Source organism: Pseudophryne corroboree (genome assembly GCF_028390025.1).
Source record: "Pseudophryne corroboree isolate aPseCor3 chromosome 3 unlocalized genomic scaffold, aPseCor3.hap2 SUPER_3_unloc_52, whole genome shotgun sequence".
NCBI classification, from domain to species: domain Eukaryota; kingdom Metazoa; phylum Chordata; class Amphibia; order Anura; family Myobatrachidae; genus Pseudophryne; species Pseudophryne corroboree.
In genome coordinates, this window is record NW_026967544.1 from 714,642 (window position 1) to 729,677 (window position 15,036).

Genomic DNA, 15,036 nt, shown 5'->3' on the forward strand with positions numbered 1-15,036 from the left:
GCAGGAGTATAATAGGGGCTGATGGCTCCTGATGTATGAGATACACCAGAGAGTGTGGGGAGGAGACTGGTCAGATCTCCGGGCTGGTAACACACAGTGACATGATGTGAGGGGGAGAGCAGGAGTATAATAGGGGCTGATGGCTCCTGATGTATGAGATACACCAGAGAGTGTGGGGAGGAGACTGGTCAGATCTCTGGGCTGGTAACACACAGTGACAAGATGTGAGGGGGAAAGCAGGAGTATAATAGGGGCTGATGGCTCCTGATGTATGAGATACACCAGAGAGTGTGGGGAGGAGACTGGTCAAATCTCCGGGCTGGTAACACACAGTGACATGATGTGAGGGGGAGAGCAGGAGTATAATAGGGGCTGATGGCTCCTGATGTATGAAATATACCAGAGAGTGTGGGGAGGAGACTGGTCAGATCTCTGGGCTGGTAACACACAGTGACATGATGTGAGGGGAGAGCAGGAGTATAATAGAGGCTGATGGCTCCTGATGTATGAGATACACCAGAGAGTGTGGGGAGGAGACTCTTCAGATCTCTGGGCTGGTAACACACAGTGACATGATGTGAGTGAAGAGCAGGAGTATAATAGTGGCTGATGGCTCCTGATGTATGAGATACACCAGAGAGTGTGGGGAGGAGACTGGTCAGATCTCTGGGCTGGAGACACACAGTGACATGATGTGAGGAGGAGAGCAGGAGTATAATAGGGGCTGATGGCTCCTGATGTATGAGATACACCAGATAGTGTGGGGAGGAGACTGGTCAGATCTCTGGGCTGGTAACACACAGTGACATGATGTGAGTGGGAGAGCAGGAGTATAATAGTGGCTGATGGCTCCTGATGTATGAGATACACCAGAGTGTGGGAGGAGACTGGTCAGATCTCTGGGCTGGTAACACACAGTGACATGATGTGAGGGGGAGAGCAGGAGTATAATAGGGGCTGATGGCTCCTGATGTATGAGATACACCAGAGAGTGTTTGAGGAGACTGGTCAGATCTCTGGGCTGGTAACACACAGTGACATGATGTGAGGGGAGAGCAGGAGTATAATAGGGGCTGATGTCTCCTGATGTATGAGATACACCAGAGAGTGTGGGGAGGAGACTGGTCAGATGTCTGGGCTGGTAACACACAGTGACATGATGTGAGGGGAGAGCAGGAGTATAATAGGGGCTGATGGCTCCTGATGTATGAGATACACCAGAGAGTGTGGGGAGGAGACTGGTCAGATGTCTGGGCTGGTAACACACAGTGACATGATGTGAGGGGAGAGCAGGAGTATAATAGGGGCTGATGGCTCCTGATGTATGAGATACACCAGAGAGTGTGGGGAGGAGACTGGTCAGATCTCTGGGCTGGTAACACACAGTGACATGATGTGAGGGTGAGAGCAGGAGTATAATAGGGGCTGATGGCTCCTGATGTATGAGATACACCAGAGAGTGTGGGGAGGAGACTGGTCAGATCTCTGGGCTGGTAACACATAGTGACATGACGTGAGGGGGAGAGCAGGAGTATAATAGGGGCTGATGGCTCCTGACTCCCTCACTGGGAAAATAAATATAGGAAGGTGTAGGATAAGAGATTGCTGTAGTGCAGTGATTTTCAATCTTTTTTTACTCGCGGCACACTGAACAATAATTAAAAATTGCTTAGGCACACCATCAGTTCCCCACAAAAAAAAAAAAAAAACACACACATTGGCCCTCACAGTCAAAAAAAATCCACACATGCATTGGCCTACACAGAAAAAACATTCACATTGCTCCCCACATAAATCATGTTGCTCACACATAAATCAATCACATTTCTCCCCACATAAATCCTATTGCTCGCCACATTAATTATTTACATTGTTCACCCCATAAATCCATAAATTCTTATTCTCCCCACATAAATCCTATTGAAATCCTGTTGTTCCCCACAGGAGAAATAAAATAAATATTAGCCCCTACCGGTAAGATGTGTATGCAGGCGGGTGGGCTGGCTGGGCGGTGAGATGCGGTGGCCGTGACCTATGATATCACACCGCCGTGTTTTCAAGGCATAGGTCACGGCCGGAGCACAACTGATCTTCTAAGAAGAGCCCGGGCCAACAGTTCACTCTGAAGGTGCAGGAATCTGCTTTGGCTCCGTGGCACACCTTGCAACTGGTCGCGGCACACTAGTGTGCCACGGCACACTGGTTGAAAAAGCCTGAGAAAGGAGAATATGTGACTTCTGTAATAAGTGTTTATTACTCACCTGTGCTGATATCTGTAGGGATCTCCTCCTCCTTACACTGCTGATCTCCCCTCACATACGTCTCTTCTCCCTCTATATCTTCTGCCTTTATATCAGTCACATACGTCTCTTCTTCTCCCTCTATATCTTCTGCCTTTATATCAGTCACATACGTCTCTTCTTCTCCCTCTATATCTTCTGCCTTCATATCAGTCACATACGTCTCTTCTTCTCCCTTTACATCTTCTGCCTTTATATCAGTCACATACGTCTCTTCTTCTCCCTCTGTATCTTCTGCCTTTATATCAGTCACATACGTCTCTTCTACTCCCTCTATATCTTCTGCCTTTATATCAGTCACATACGTCTCTTCTTCTCCCTCTATATCTTCTGCCTTTATATCAGTCACATACGTCTCTTCTTCTTCCACCATATCTTCTGCCTTTATATCAGTCACATACGTCTCTTCTTCTCCCACTATATCTTCTGCCTTTATATCAGTCACATACGTCTCTTCTTCTCCCTCTGTATCTTCTGCCTTTATATCAGTCACATACGTCTCTTCTTCTCCCTCTATATCTTCTGCCTTTATATCAGTCACATACGTCTCTTCTTCTCCCTCTATATCTTCTGCCTTTATATCAGTCACATACGTCTCTTCTTCTCCCTCTATATCTTCTGTTTTAATATCAGATGTTCTACCTAAAAAAAAAAAAAAACCCCACTAGAATGACATTTGCATACAGTCAGATTAAACTGAGGTGAAATAGTATAATATCAGTGTATAAGACACACAGCTCCTCTACAGATCATATAGTGACAGTCACTTTGGTATATTGGGGAGACCCTAAATCCCACCTACATGATCCTCCTGTGGGATCCTGTGACATCTCTCTGGGGTATCTCTGTTACTGGGCCCATCTGTAGGAGACACACAGTGACTGAGTACAGTGTATATATGTGATTATCAGATGATGTGTGTATATAGGGGCCCCCCATACCTGCTCTCCCCTGTACAATACATGACAGTCTCCTCTTACCCAGTGATGTGAGGGGCCGGTGATTCTCCATCATCACGTCCTTGTACAGACCCCTGTGTTCCTCTATATACTCCCACTCCTGCATGGATACATAGACAGTGACATCCTGACACCTTATAGAACACGTCCCCTGGTGTTACTGTATAATGTCCCATTCCCGACAGTCACCTCTTCAGTCATCACCCAGACACATCCCCCGGTGTTACTGTATAATGCCCCATTCCCGGCAGTCATCACCCAGACACATCCCCTTGTGTTACTGTATAATGCCCCATTCCCAGCAGTCACTTCTCCAGTCATCACCCAGACACGTCCCCTGGTGTTACTGTATAATGTCCCATTCCCAGCAGTCACCTCTCCAGTCATCACCCAAACACGTCCCCTGGTGTTACTGTATAATGTTCCATTCCCAGCAGTCACCTCTCCAGTCATCACCCAGACACATCCCCTGGTGTTACTGTATAATGTTCCATTCCCAGCAGTCACCTCTCCAGTCATCACCCAGACACTTCCCCTGGTGTTACTGTATAATGTCCCATTCCCAGCAGTCACCTCTCCAGTCATCACCCAGACACATCCCCCGCTGTTCCTGTGTAATGTCCCATTCCCAGCAGTCAGCTCTCCAGTCATCACCCAGACACTTCCCCTGGTGTTACTGTATAATGTCCCATTCCCAGCAGTCACCTCTCCAGTCATCACCCAGACACATCCCCTGGTGTTACTGTATAATGTTCCATTCCCAGCAGTCACCTCTCCAGTCATCACCCAGACACATCCCCTGGTGTTACTGTATAATGCCCCATTCCGAGCAGTCACCTCTCCAGTCACCACCGAGACACATCCCTTTGTGTTACTGTATAATGTTCCATTCCCAGCAGTCACCTCTCCAGTCATCACGTAGACACATCCCCCAGTGTTACTGTATAATGTCCCATTCCCAGCAGTCACCTCTCCAGTCATCACCCAGACACATCCCCTGGTGTTATTTTATAATGCCCCATTCCCAGCAGTCACTTCTCCAGTCATCACCGATACACGTCCCTTTGTGTTACTGTATAATGTCCCATTCCCAGCAGTCACCTCTCCAGTCATCACCCAGACACATCCCCCGGTGTTACTGTATAATGTCCCATTCCCAGCAGTCATCTCTCCAGTCATCACCCTGACACTCCCCCTGGTGTTACTGTACAATGCTCCATTCCCAGCAGTCACCTCTCCAGTCATCACCCAGACACATCCCCTGGTGTTACTGTATAATGTCCCCTTCCCAGCAGTCACCTCTCCAGTCATCACCCAGACACGTCCCCTGGTGTTACTGTATAATGTCCCATTCCAGGCAGTCACCTCTCCAGTCATCACCCAGACACTTTCCCTGGTGTTACTGTATAATGTCCCCTTCCCAGCAGTCACCTCTCCAGTCATCACCCAGACACATCCCCTGGTGTTACTGTATAATGCCCCATTCCCAGTAGTCACCTCTCCAGTCACCACCGAGACACATCCCTTTGTGTTACTGTATAATGCCCTATTCCCAGCAGTCACCTCTCCAGTCTTCACCCAGACACATCCCCCGGTGTTACTGTATAATGTCCCATTCCCAGCAGTCACCTCTCCAGTCATCACCCAGACACTTCCCCTGGTGTTACTGTATAATGTCCCATTCCCAGCAGTCACCTCTCCAGTCATCACCCAGACACATCCCCCGGTGTTACTGTATAATGTCCCATTCCCAGCAGTCACCTCTCCAGTCAGCAGCTGAATTATCTTTTTTGTGAGTTCCAGGATCTTCTGGTCATTGTGTCTCTTATGTATCAGTAAGTCAGTGAGTGAGGTGGAGGCACCGTGATGGGGCTCTAGGTCCTGCTTAGTCCACCTGCAACATGAGGATGGATGCTGGGGGTCTCACGCTCACCGGATGTCTTCTTTAGTATGGTGTAATACTGCTAAATGGGAGAGACATCAATATCACTTTAAATATTCCCAGATCTCCTCACCTCCCCAGTCTTGTCCCTGTATTATTACTATTGAAATGAGTGGTGTTACTGTGACATTCCCAGATCCCCCTCTATATCACCCAGTCATGTCCCTGTATTATTACTATAGATATAAGTGATGTCACTGTGAGGCTCCCAGATCCCCTCACCTCAGCAGTCATGTCCCTGTATTATTACTATAGATTTAAGTGATGTCACTGTGACATTCCCAGATTGCCTCACCTCCCCAGTCATGTCTCTGTATTATTACTATAGATATAAGTGATGTCACTGTGACGCTCCCAGTTCTCCTCACCTTCTCAGTCATGTCCATGTATTATTACTATAGATATAAGTGATGTCACAGTGACATTCCCAGATCCCCTCACCTCCCCACTTATGTCCCTTTATTATTACTATAGATATAAGTGGTGACACAGTGATGCTCCCAGATCCCCTCACCTCCACAGTCATGTCCCTGTATTATTACTATATATATAAGTGATGTCACTGTGAAGCTCCCAGATCCCCTCACCTCCCCAGTCATGTCCCTGTATTATCACTATAGTTATACGTGAATTAAATGTGACGCTCCCAGATCCCCCTCACCTCCCCACTCATGTCCCTGTATTATTACCATAGATATAAGTGGTGTCACAGTGATGCTCCCAGATCCCCTCACCTCCCCATACATGCCCCTGTATTATTACTATAGATATAAGTGATGTCACTATGAAGCTCCCAGATCCCCTCACCTCCCCAGTCATGTCCCTGTATTATCACTATAGTTATAAGTGATGTAAATGTGACGCTCCCAGATTCCCCTCACCCCCCATCATGTCCCTGTATTATTACTATAGATATAAGTGATGTCACTATGACACTCCCAGACCCCTTCATCTCCACAGTCATGTCCCTGTATTATTAATGTAGATATAAGTGATGTCACTGTGACATTCCCAGATCCCCTCACCTCCCCAGTCATGTCCCTGTATTATTACTATAGATATAAGTGATGTCACTGTGACATTCCCAGATCCCATTACCTCCCCAGTCATGTCCCTGTATTATTACTATATATATAAGTGATGTCACTGTGAAGCTCCCAGATCCCCTCACCTCCCAAGTCATGTCCCTGTATTATCACTATAGTTATGAGTGATGTAAATGTGACGCTCCCAGATCCTCCTCACCCCCCTAGTCATGTCCCTGTATTATTACTATAGATATAAGTGATGTCACTGTGACTCTACCAGATCCCCTCACCTCCCCATTCATGTCCTTGTATTATTACTGTAGATATAAGTGATGCCTCTGTGAAGCTCCCAGATCCCCTCACCTCCCCAGTCATGTCCCTGTATTATCACTATAGTTATAAGTGATGTAAATGTGACACTCCCAGATCCCCCTCACTTCCCCAGTCATGTCCCTGTATTACTACTATAGATATAAGTGAAATTACTGTGACATCACCACCACTCCCAATGTATTATAATAATAATAATAATAATAATAATAATAATAATAAAATAATACCAGGACACCACAAGCTGCTGTCCCTGTATAATAATAACCATACACAAAAACCTGCTCCCCCCGTATTATACTAATAACATCAGGACACCTCATTCTGCTCTCCCTTTATGGTAATAATAAAAGACACCAAAGGCTGCTCCCTTCTGTATAATAATAATAATGACAGGACACCACAGGCTGCTGCGCCTGTATTATAATAATAATAAGATTTTACTTACCGATAAATCTATTTCTCATAGTCCGTAGTGGATGCTGGGGACTCCGTCAGGACCATGGGGAATAGCGGCTCCGCAGGAGACAGGGCACAAAAGCAAGCTTTTGGGATCACATGGTGTGTACTGGCTCCTCCCCCTATGACCCTCCTCCAAGCCTCAGTTAGGTACTGTGCCCGGACGAGCGTACACAATAAGGAAGGATCTTGAATCCCGGGTAAGACTCATACCAGCCACACCAATCACACCGTACAACTTGTGATTTGAACCCAGTTAATAGTATGATAACAATGAAGTAGCCTCTAAAAAAGATGGCTCACAACAATAATAACCCGATTTTTTTTGTAACAATAACTATGTACAAGTAATGCAGACAATCCGCACTTGGGATGGGCGCCCAGCATCCACTACGGACTATGAGAAATAGATTTATCGGTAAGTAAATCTTATTTTCTCTAACGTCCTAGTGGATGCTGGGGACTCCGTCAGGACCATGGGGATTATACCAAAGCTCCCAAACGGGCGGGAGAGTGCGGATGACTCTGCAGCACCGAATGAGAGAACTCCAGGTCCTCCTCAGCCAGGGTATCAAATTTGTAGAATTTAGCAAACGTGTTTGCCCCTGACCAAGTAGCTGCTCGGCAAAGTTGTAAAGCCGAGACCCCTCGGGCAGCCGCCCAAGATGAGCCCACCTTCCTTGTGGAATGGGCATTTACAGATTTTGAGCTGTGGCAGGCCTGCCACAGAATGTGCAAGCTGAATTGTACTACAAATCCAACGAGCAATAGTCTGCTTAGAAGCAGGAGCACCCAGCTTTTTGGGTGCCTACAATATAAACAGCAAGTCAGACTTTCTGACTCCAGCCGTCCTGGAATTATATATATATATATATATATATATATATATATATATATATTTTCAGGGCCCTGACAACGTCTAGCAACTTGGAGTCCTCCAAGTCCCTAGTAGCCGCAGGCACCACAATAGGTTGTTTCAGGTGAAACGCTGACACCACCTTAGGAAGAAACTGGGGACGAGTCCGCAGTTCTGCCCTGTCCGAATGGAAAATCAAATATGGGCTTTTGTAAGACAAAGCCGCCAATTTTGACAATCGCCTGGCCGAGGCCAGGGCCAACAGCATGGTCACTTTCCATGTGAGATATTTCAAATCCACAGATTTGAGTGGTTCAAACCAATATGATTTGAGGAATCCCAACACTACGTTGAGATCCCACGGTGCCACTGGAGGCACACAAGGGCTGTATATGCAATACTCCCTTGACAAACGTCTGGACTTCAGGAACTGAAGCCAATTCTTTCTGGAAGAAAATCTATAGGGCCGAAACTTGAACCTTAATGGACCCCAATTTGAGGCTCATAGACACTCCTGTTTGCAGGAAGTGCAGAAATCGACCTAGTTGAATTTTTTTCGTGGGGCCTTCCTGGCCTCACCCACGCAACATATTTTTACCACATGTGGTGATAACGTTGTGCGGTCACCTCCTTCCTGGCTTTGACCAGGGTAGGTATGACCTCTTCCGGAATGCCTTTTCCCTTAGGATCCGGCGTTCAAACCGCCATGCCGTCAAACGCAGTCGCGGTAAGTCTTGGAACAGACAAGGTCCCTGCTGGAGCAGGTCCTTTCTTAAAGGCCGATGCCACGGTTCCTCTTGGAACAGACATGGTACTTGCTGAAAGCAAATCCCTTCTTAGCTCCCGAGGCCATTAGTCCTCTGTGAGCATCTCTTGAAGTTCCGGTTACCAAGTCCCTCTTGGCCAATCCGGAGCCACGAGTATAGTTCTTACTCCTCTATGTCTTATAATTCTCAATACCTTGGTTATGAGAAGCAGAGGAGGGAACACATACACCGACTGTTACACCCACGGTGTTACCAGGACGTCCACAGCTATCGCCTGAAGGTCTCGTGACCTGGCGCAATACCTGTCCCATTTTTTGTTCGGGCGGGACGCCATCATGTCCACCTTTGGTCTTTCCCAACGGTTCACAATCATGCGGAAAACTTCCCGATGAAGTTCCCACTCTCCCTGGTGGAGGTCGTGCCTGCTGAGGAAGTCTGCTTCCCAGTCGTCCACTCCCGGAATGAACACTGCTGACAGTGCTATCACATGATTTTCCGCCTAGCGAAAAATCCTTGCAGTTTTGCCACTGCCCTCCTGCTTCTTGTGCCGCCCTTTCTGTTTACGTGGGCGACTGCCGTGATGTTATCCCACTGGATCAATACCGGCTGACCTTGAAGCAGAGGTCTTGCTAAGCTTAGAGCATTATAAATTTGCTCTTAGCTCCAGTATATTTATGTGGAGAGAATTCTCCAGACTTGATCACACTCCTTGTGTGACTGCTCCCCAGCCTCTCAGGCTGGCCTCCGTGGTCACGAGCATCCGATCCTGAATGCCGAATCTGCGGCCCTCTAGAAGATGAGCACTCTGTAATCACCACAGGAGAGACACCCTTGTCCTTGGATATAGGGTTATCCGCTGATGCATCTGAAGATGCGATCCGGACCATTTGTCCAGCAGATCCCACTGAAGAGTTCTTGCGTGAAATCTGCCGAATGGAAGCGCTTCGTAATAAGCCACCATTTTTACCAGGACTCTTGTGCAATGATGCACTGACACTTTTCCTGGTTTTAGGAGGATCCCGATTAGCTCGGATAACTCCCTGGCTTTCTCCTCTGGGAGAAACACCTTTTCCTGGACTGTGTCCAGAATCATCCCTAGGACCAGCAGACGTGTCGTCGGAACAACTGCGGTTTTGGAATATTTAGAATCCACCCGTGCTGTCGTAGAACTACTTGAGATAGTGCTACTCCGACCTCCAACTGTTCTCTGGACCTTGTTCTTATCAGGAGGTCGTCCATTTTCTTTGAAGACGAATCCTCCTTTCGGTCATTACCTTGGTAAGGACCCGGGGTGCCTTGGACAATCCAACGGCATCGTCTTGAAACTGATAGTGACAGTTCTGTACCACGAACCTGAGGTACCCTTGGTGAGAAAAGGCAAATTTTTGGGACATGGAGGTAAGCATCCCTGATGTCCCGGGACACCATATAGTCCCCTTGTTCTTTGCTATCACTGCTCTGAGTGACTCCATCTGGATTTGAACCCTTGTAAGTGTTCAAATTTTTCAGATTTAGAAAAGGTCTCACCTAGCCTTCAGTACCACCATATAGTGTGGAGTAATACCCCTTTCCTTGTTGTCGGAGGGGTAATTTTATTATCACCTGCTGGGAATACAGCTTGTGAATTGTTTTCAATACTGCCTCCCTGTCGGAGGGAGACATTGGTACAGCAGACTACAGGAACCTGCGAGGGGGGAAACCTCTCGACATTCCAATCTGTACCCCTTGGATACTACTTGTAGGATCCAGGGGTCCTGTACGGTACCAGCGTCATGCTGAGAACTTGGTAGAAGCGGTGGAGGGCTTCTGTTCCTGGGAATGGGCTGCCTGCTGCAGTCTTCTTCCCTTTCCTCTATCCCTGGGCAGATATGACTCTTATAGGGACGAAAGGACAGAGGCTGAAAAGACGGTGTCTTTTTCTGCAGAGATGTGACTTAGGGTAAAAAACGGTGGATTTTCCAGCAGTTGCCCTGGCCACCAGGTCCCATGGACCGACCCCAAATAACTCCTCCCCTTTATACGGCAATACATCTTTGTGCCGTTTGGAATCTGCATCACCTGACCACTGTCGTGTCCATAAACATCTTCTTGCAGATATGGACATCGCATTTACTCTTGATGCCAGAGTGCAAATATCCCTCTGCGCATCTCGCATATATAGAAATGCATCCTTTAAATGCTCTATAGTCAATAAAATACTGTCCCTGTCAAAGGTATCAATATTTTTAGTCAGGGAATCCGACCAAGCCACCTCAGCTCTGCACATCCAGGCTGAGGCGATCGCTGGTCGCAGTATAACACCAGCATGTGTGTGTATACTTTTTAGGATATTTTTCAGCCTCCTATCAGCTAGCTCCTTAAGTACGGCCCTATCCGTAGATGGTACCGCCACTTGTTCTGATAAGCGTGTGAGCGCCTTATCCACCCTGAGGGGTGTTTACCACCGCGCCTTAACTTCTGGCGGGAAAGGGTATACCGCCAATAATTTTCTATCGGGGGAAACCCACGCATCATCACACACTTCATTTAATTTATCTGATTCAGGAAAAACTACAGGTAGTTTTTTCACCTCACACATAATACCCTTTTTTGTGGTACTTGGAGTATCAGAAATATGTAACACCTCCTTCATTGCCCTTAACGTGTGGCCCTAAAAGAAAACACGTTTGTTTCTTCACCGTCGACACTGGAATCAGTGTCCGTGTCTGGGTCTGTGTCGACCGACTGAGGTAAATGGGCATTTTACAGCCCCTGACGGTGTTTGAGACGCCTGGACAGATACTAATTTGTTCGCCGGCCCTCTCATGTCGTCAACCGGCTTGCAGCGTGTTGACATTGTCACATAATTTCCATAAATAAGCCATCCATTCCGGTGTCGACTCCCTAGAGAGTGACATCACCATTACAGGCAATTTGCTCCGCCTCCTCACCAATATTTTCCTCATACATGTCGACACACACGTACCGACATACAGCACACACATAGGGAATGCTCTGATAGAGGACAGGACCCACTAGCCCTTTGGGGAGACAGAGGGAGAGTTTGCCAGCACACACCAAAACGCTATAATTATCCAGGGACAACCTTTATATAAGTGTTCCTCCCTTATAGCATTTTAATATATATACATATCGCCAAATCAGTGCCCCCCCTCTCTGTTTTAACCCTGTTTCTGTAGTGCAGTGCAGGGGAGAGCATGGGAGCCTTCCCACCAGCCTTTCTGTGAGGGAAAATGGCGCTGTGTGCTGAGGAGAATAGGCCCCGCCCCCTTTTCGGCGGGCTTCTTCTCCGGAGTTTTAGATATCTGGCAGGGGTTAAATACATCCATATAGCCTCAAGGGCTATATGTGATGTATTTTTCGCCATACAGGTATTATACATTGCTGCCCAGGGCGCCCCCCCCCAGCGCCCTGCACCCTCCGTGACCGCTGTGTGAAGTGTGCTGACAACAATGGCGCACAGCTGCAGTGCTGTGCGCTACCTGATGAAGACTGAGAGTCTTCTGCCGCCTGGTTCCGGACCTCTTCATCTTCAGCGTCTGCAAGGGGGGTCGGCGGCGCGGCTCCGGGACGAACCCCAGGGCGAGCCCTGTGTTCCGACTCCCTCTGGAGCTATGTCCAGTAGCCTAAGAATCCAATCCATCCTGCACGCAGGTGAGTTGAAAATCTCTCCCCTAAGTCCCTTGATGCAGTGAGCCTGTTGCCAGCAGGACTCACTGAAAATAAAGAACCTAAAAACTTTTTCTAAGTAACTCTTTAAGAGAGCCACCTAGATTGCACCCTTCTCGGCCGGGCACAAAAACCTAACTGAGGCTTGGAGGAGGGTCATAGGGGGGGGAGACAGTACACACCATGTGATCCTAAAAGCTTGCTTTTGTGCCCTGTCTCCTGCGGAGCCGCTATTCCCCATGGTCCTGACGGAGTCCCCAGCATCCACTAGGACGTTAGAGAAAATAATAATAATAATGGTTCCCCAATATAATAATAACAGGACACCACAGGCTGCTCATCCTGTATGACAGGACACCACAGGCTGCTCCTACTGTATAATAATAATAACAACAGGACACCACAGGCTGCTTCCCTTGTATTATAATAATAATAGGACACCACAGGCTGCTTCCCTTGTATTATAATAATAATAGGACACCACTGGCTGCTCCCCCTGTATTATAATAATAACTGTACACCACTGGCTGCTCCCTCTGTATAATAATAACAGGACACCACAGGCTACTCCTCCTGTATAATAATAGCAGGACACCACAGGCTGATCCTCCTGTATAATAATAATAATAAAATAATAATAATAACAACAACAGGACACCACAGGCTGCTCCCCCTGTAGAGTAGGATGCCACAGGCTGCTCTTTCTGTCTATTATGACAACACAGGATGTACCCCTGTATATTATTGCAACACAGGCTGCTCCTCCTGTATACTAAAACAGCACAGGATGCTACCCTTGTATATTATGACAACACAGGCCACTCCCCCTGTATACTATGACAGCACAGGCTGCTCCACTTCTATATTATGACAACACAGGCCACTCCCCCTGTATACTATTACAACACAGGATGCTACCCCTGTATATTATGACAACACAGGATGTTACCTCTTTATATTATGACAAAACAGGATGCTACCCCTATATATTATGACAACACAGGCCGCTCCCGCTGTATAATATGACAACACAGGATGCTACCCCTGTATATTATGACAACACAGGCCGCTACCGCTGTATATTATGACAACACAGGATGCTACCCCTGTATATTACGATAGCACAGAATGCTACCCCTGTATATTATGACAACACAGGCCACTCCTTCTGTATAGAAAGACAATACATGCCGCTCACCCTATATAATAGTAACAAGACACAACAGACCCATCCCCCTGTATAAAAGGGCAACACAGGCCGCTCCCCCTTTAGAGTAGGACAACACATGCCGCTCCCCTGTATATTAATACAGCTCCCCTGTATATTAATACAACACAGGCCCCTATCTCCGTATAGAATTACGGTAACGGCGGGGTCTGCACCACCTGTATTAGGGTAACGGCGGGGTCTGCGCCATCTGTATTATGGTAACGGCGGGGTCTGCTCCACCTGTACTACAGTAACGGCAGGGTCTGCGCCACCTGTATTACACTAACGGTGGCGTCTGCGCTACCTGTATTACGATAACGGCGGGGTCTGCACCACCTGTATTACGGTAATGGCTGGGTCCGCGCCCCCCTGTATTACGGTAACGGTGGGGTCCGCGCCCCCCTGTATTATGGTAACGGAGGGTTCTGCGTTCCCCGTATTACGGTAACGGTGGGGTCTGCGTTCCCCGTACTATGGTAACGGCGGGGTCTGCGCCACCTGTATTACGGTAACGGCTGGGTTCGCGCCACCTGTATTACGGTAACGGCGGGGTCCGCGCCACCTGTATTATGGTATCGGCGTGGTCTGCGCCACCTGTATTACGGAAATGGCGGGGTCTGCGCCACCTGTATTACGATAACGGTGGGGTCTGCGCCACCTGTATTGCGGTAACGGTGGGGTCTGCTCCACCTGTATTACAGTAACGGCGGGGTCCCTCTGTAGAGTAGGACCACACATGCTGCTCCCCTGTATATTAATACAGCTCCCCTGTATATTAATACAACACAGGCCCCTATCTCTGTATAGAATTACGGTAACGGCGGGGTCTGCACCACCTGTATTAGGGTAATGGCGGGGACTGCGCCACCTGTATTATGGTAACGGCGGGGTCTGCTCCACCTGTATTACAGTAACGGCGGGGTCTGCGCCACCTGTATTACAGTAACGGCGGGGTCTGCGCCATCTGTATTACGGTAACGGCAGGGTGTGTGCCACCTGTATTACGGTAACGGCGGGATATGCGCCACCTGTATTACGGTAACGGCGGGGTCTGCTCCACCTGTATTACGGTAACGGCGGGGTCTGCGCCACCTGTAATACAGTAATAGGACACTAGAGTGTCAGCCACCTGTACAGGGATAATGCAGCACCAGAGGCTGCTCCAGCTGCACTATAACAAGGCACCAGAGGCTGCTCCCCCTGTAGTACAGAACCTGACACCAGAGCTGCTCAGCCTATAGAATAATAATAATAATATCATTACCTGCTGCCAGACACAGCAATGGCTGCTCTCTGCTCCTGCTGCCTTGTGGGAATGATAGAAGGAAGGCGGAGCTCAGACCAGGGGAAAATGGCCGCCGCTCCTGACGTCACTACACGGCCAGGGACCCTATTGCTGCTGCAGCAGCTGCTGCCGGACTGGTCTACAAGAAAATGGCCGCCGGCATCCTGCACTGAGGACATGTATGGTAATAGTCATTATAAAGGGCGGGCTGTGGGCGGGGTGTTGGAGGGG

The 15,036-nt window shown here is 48.1% G+C and overlaps 1 pseudogene; it reads left to right on the forward strand.

Annotated features, from left to right (window-relative positions):
- Window positions 1-15,036, forward strand: part of LOC134984421 (zinc finger protein 585A-like) — a 146,590-nt pseudogene that overhangs the window by 89,642 nt on the left and 41,912 nt on the right.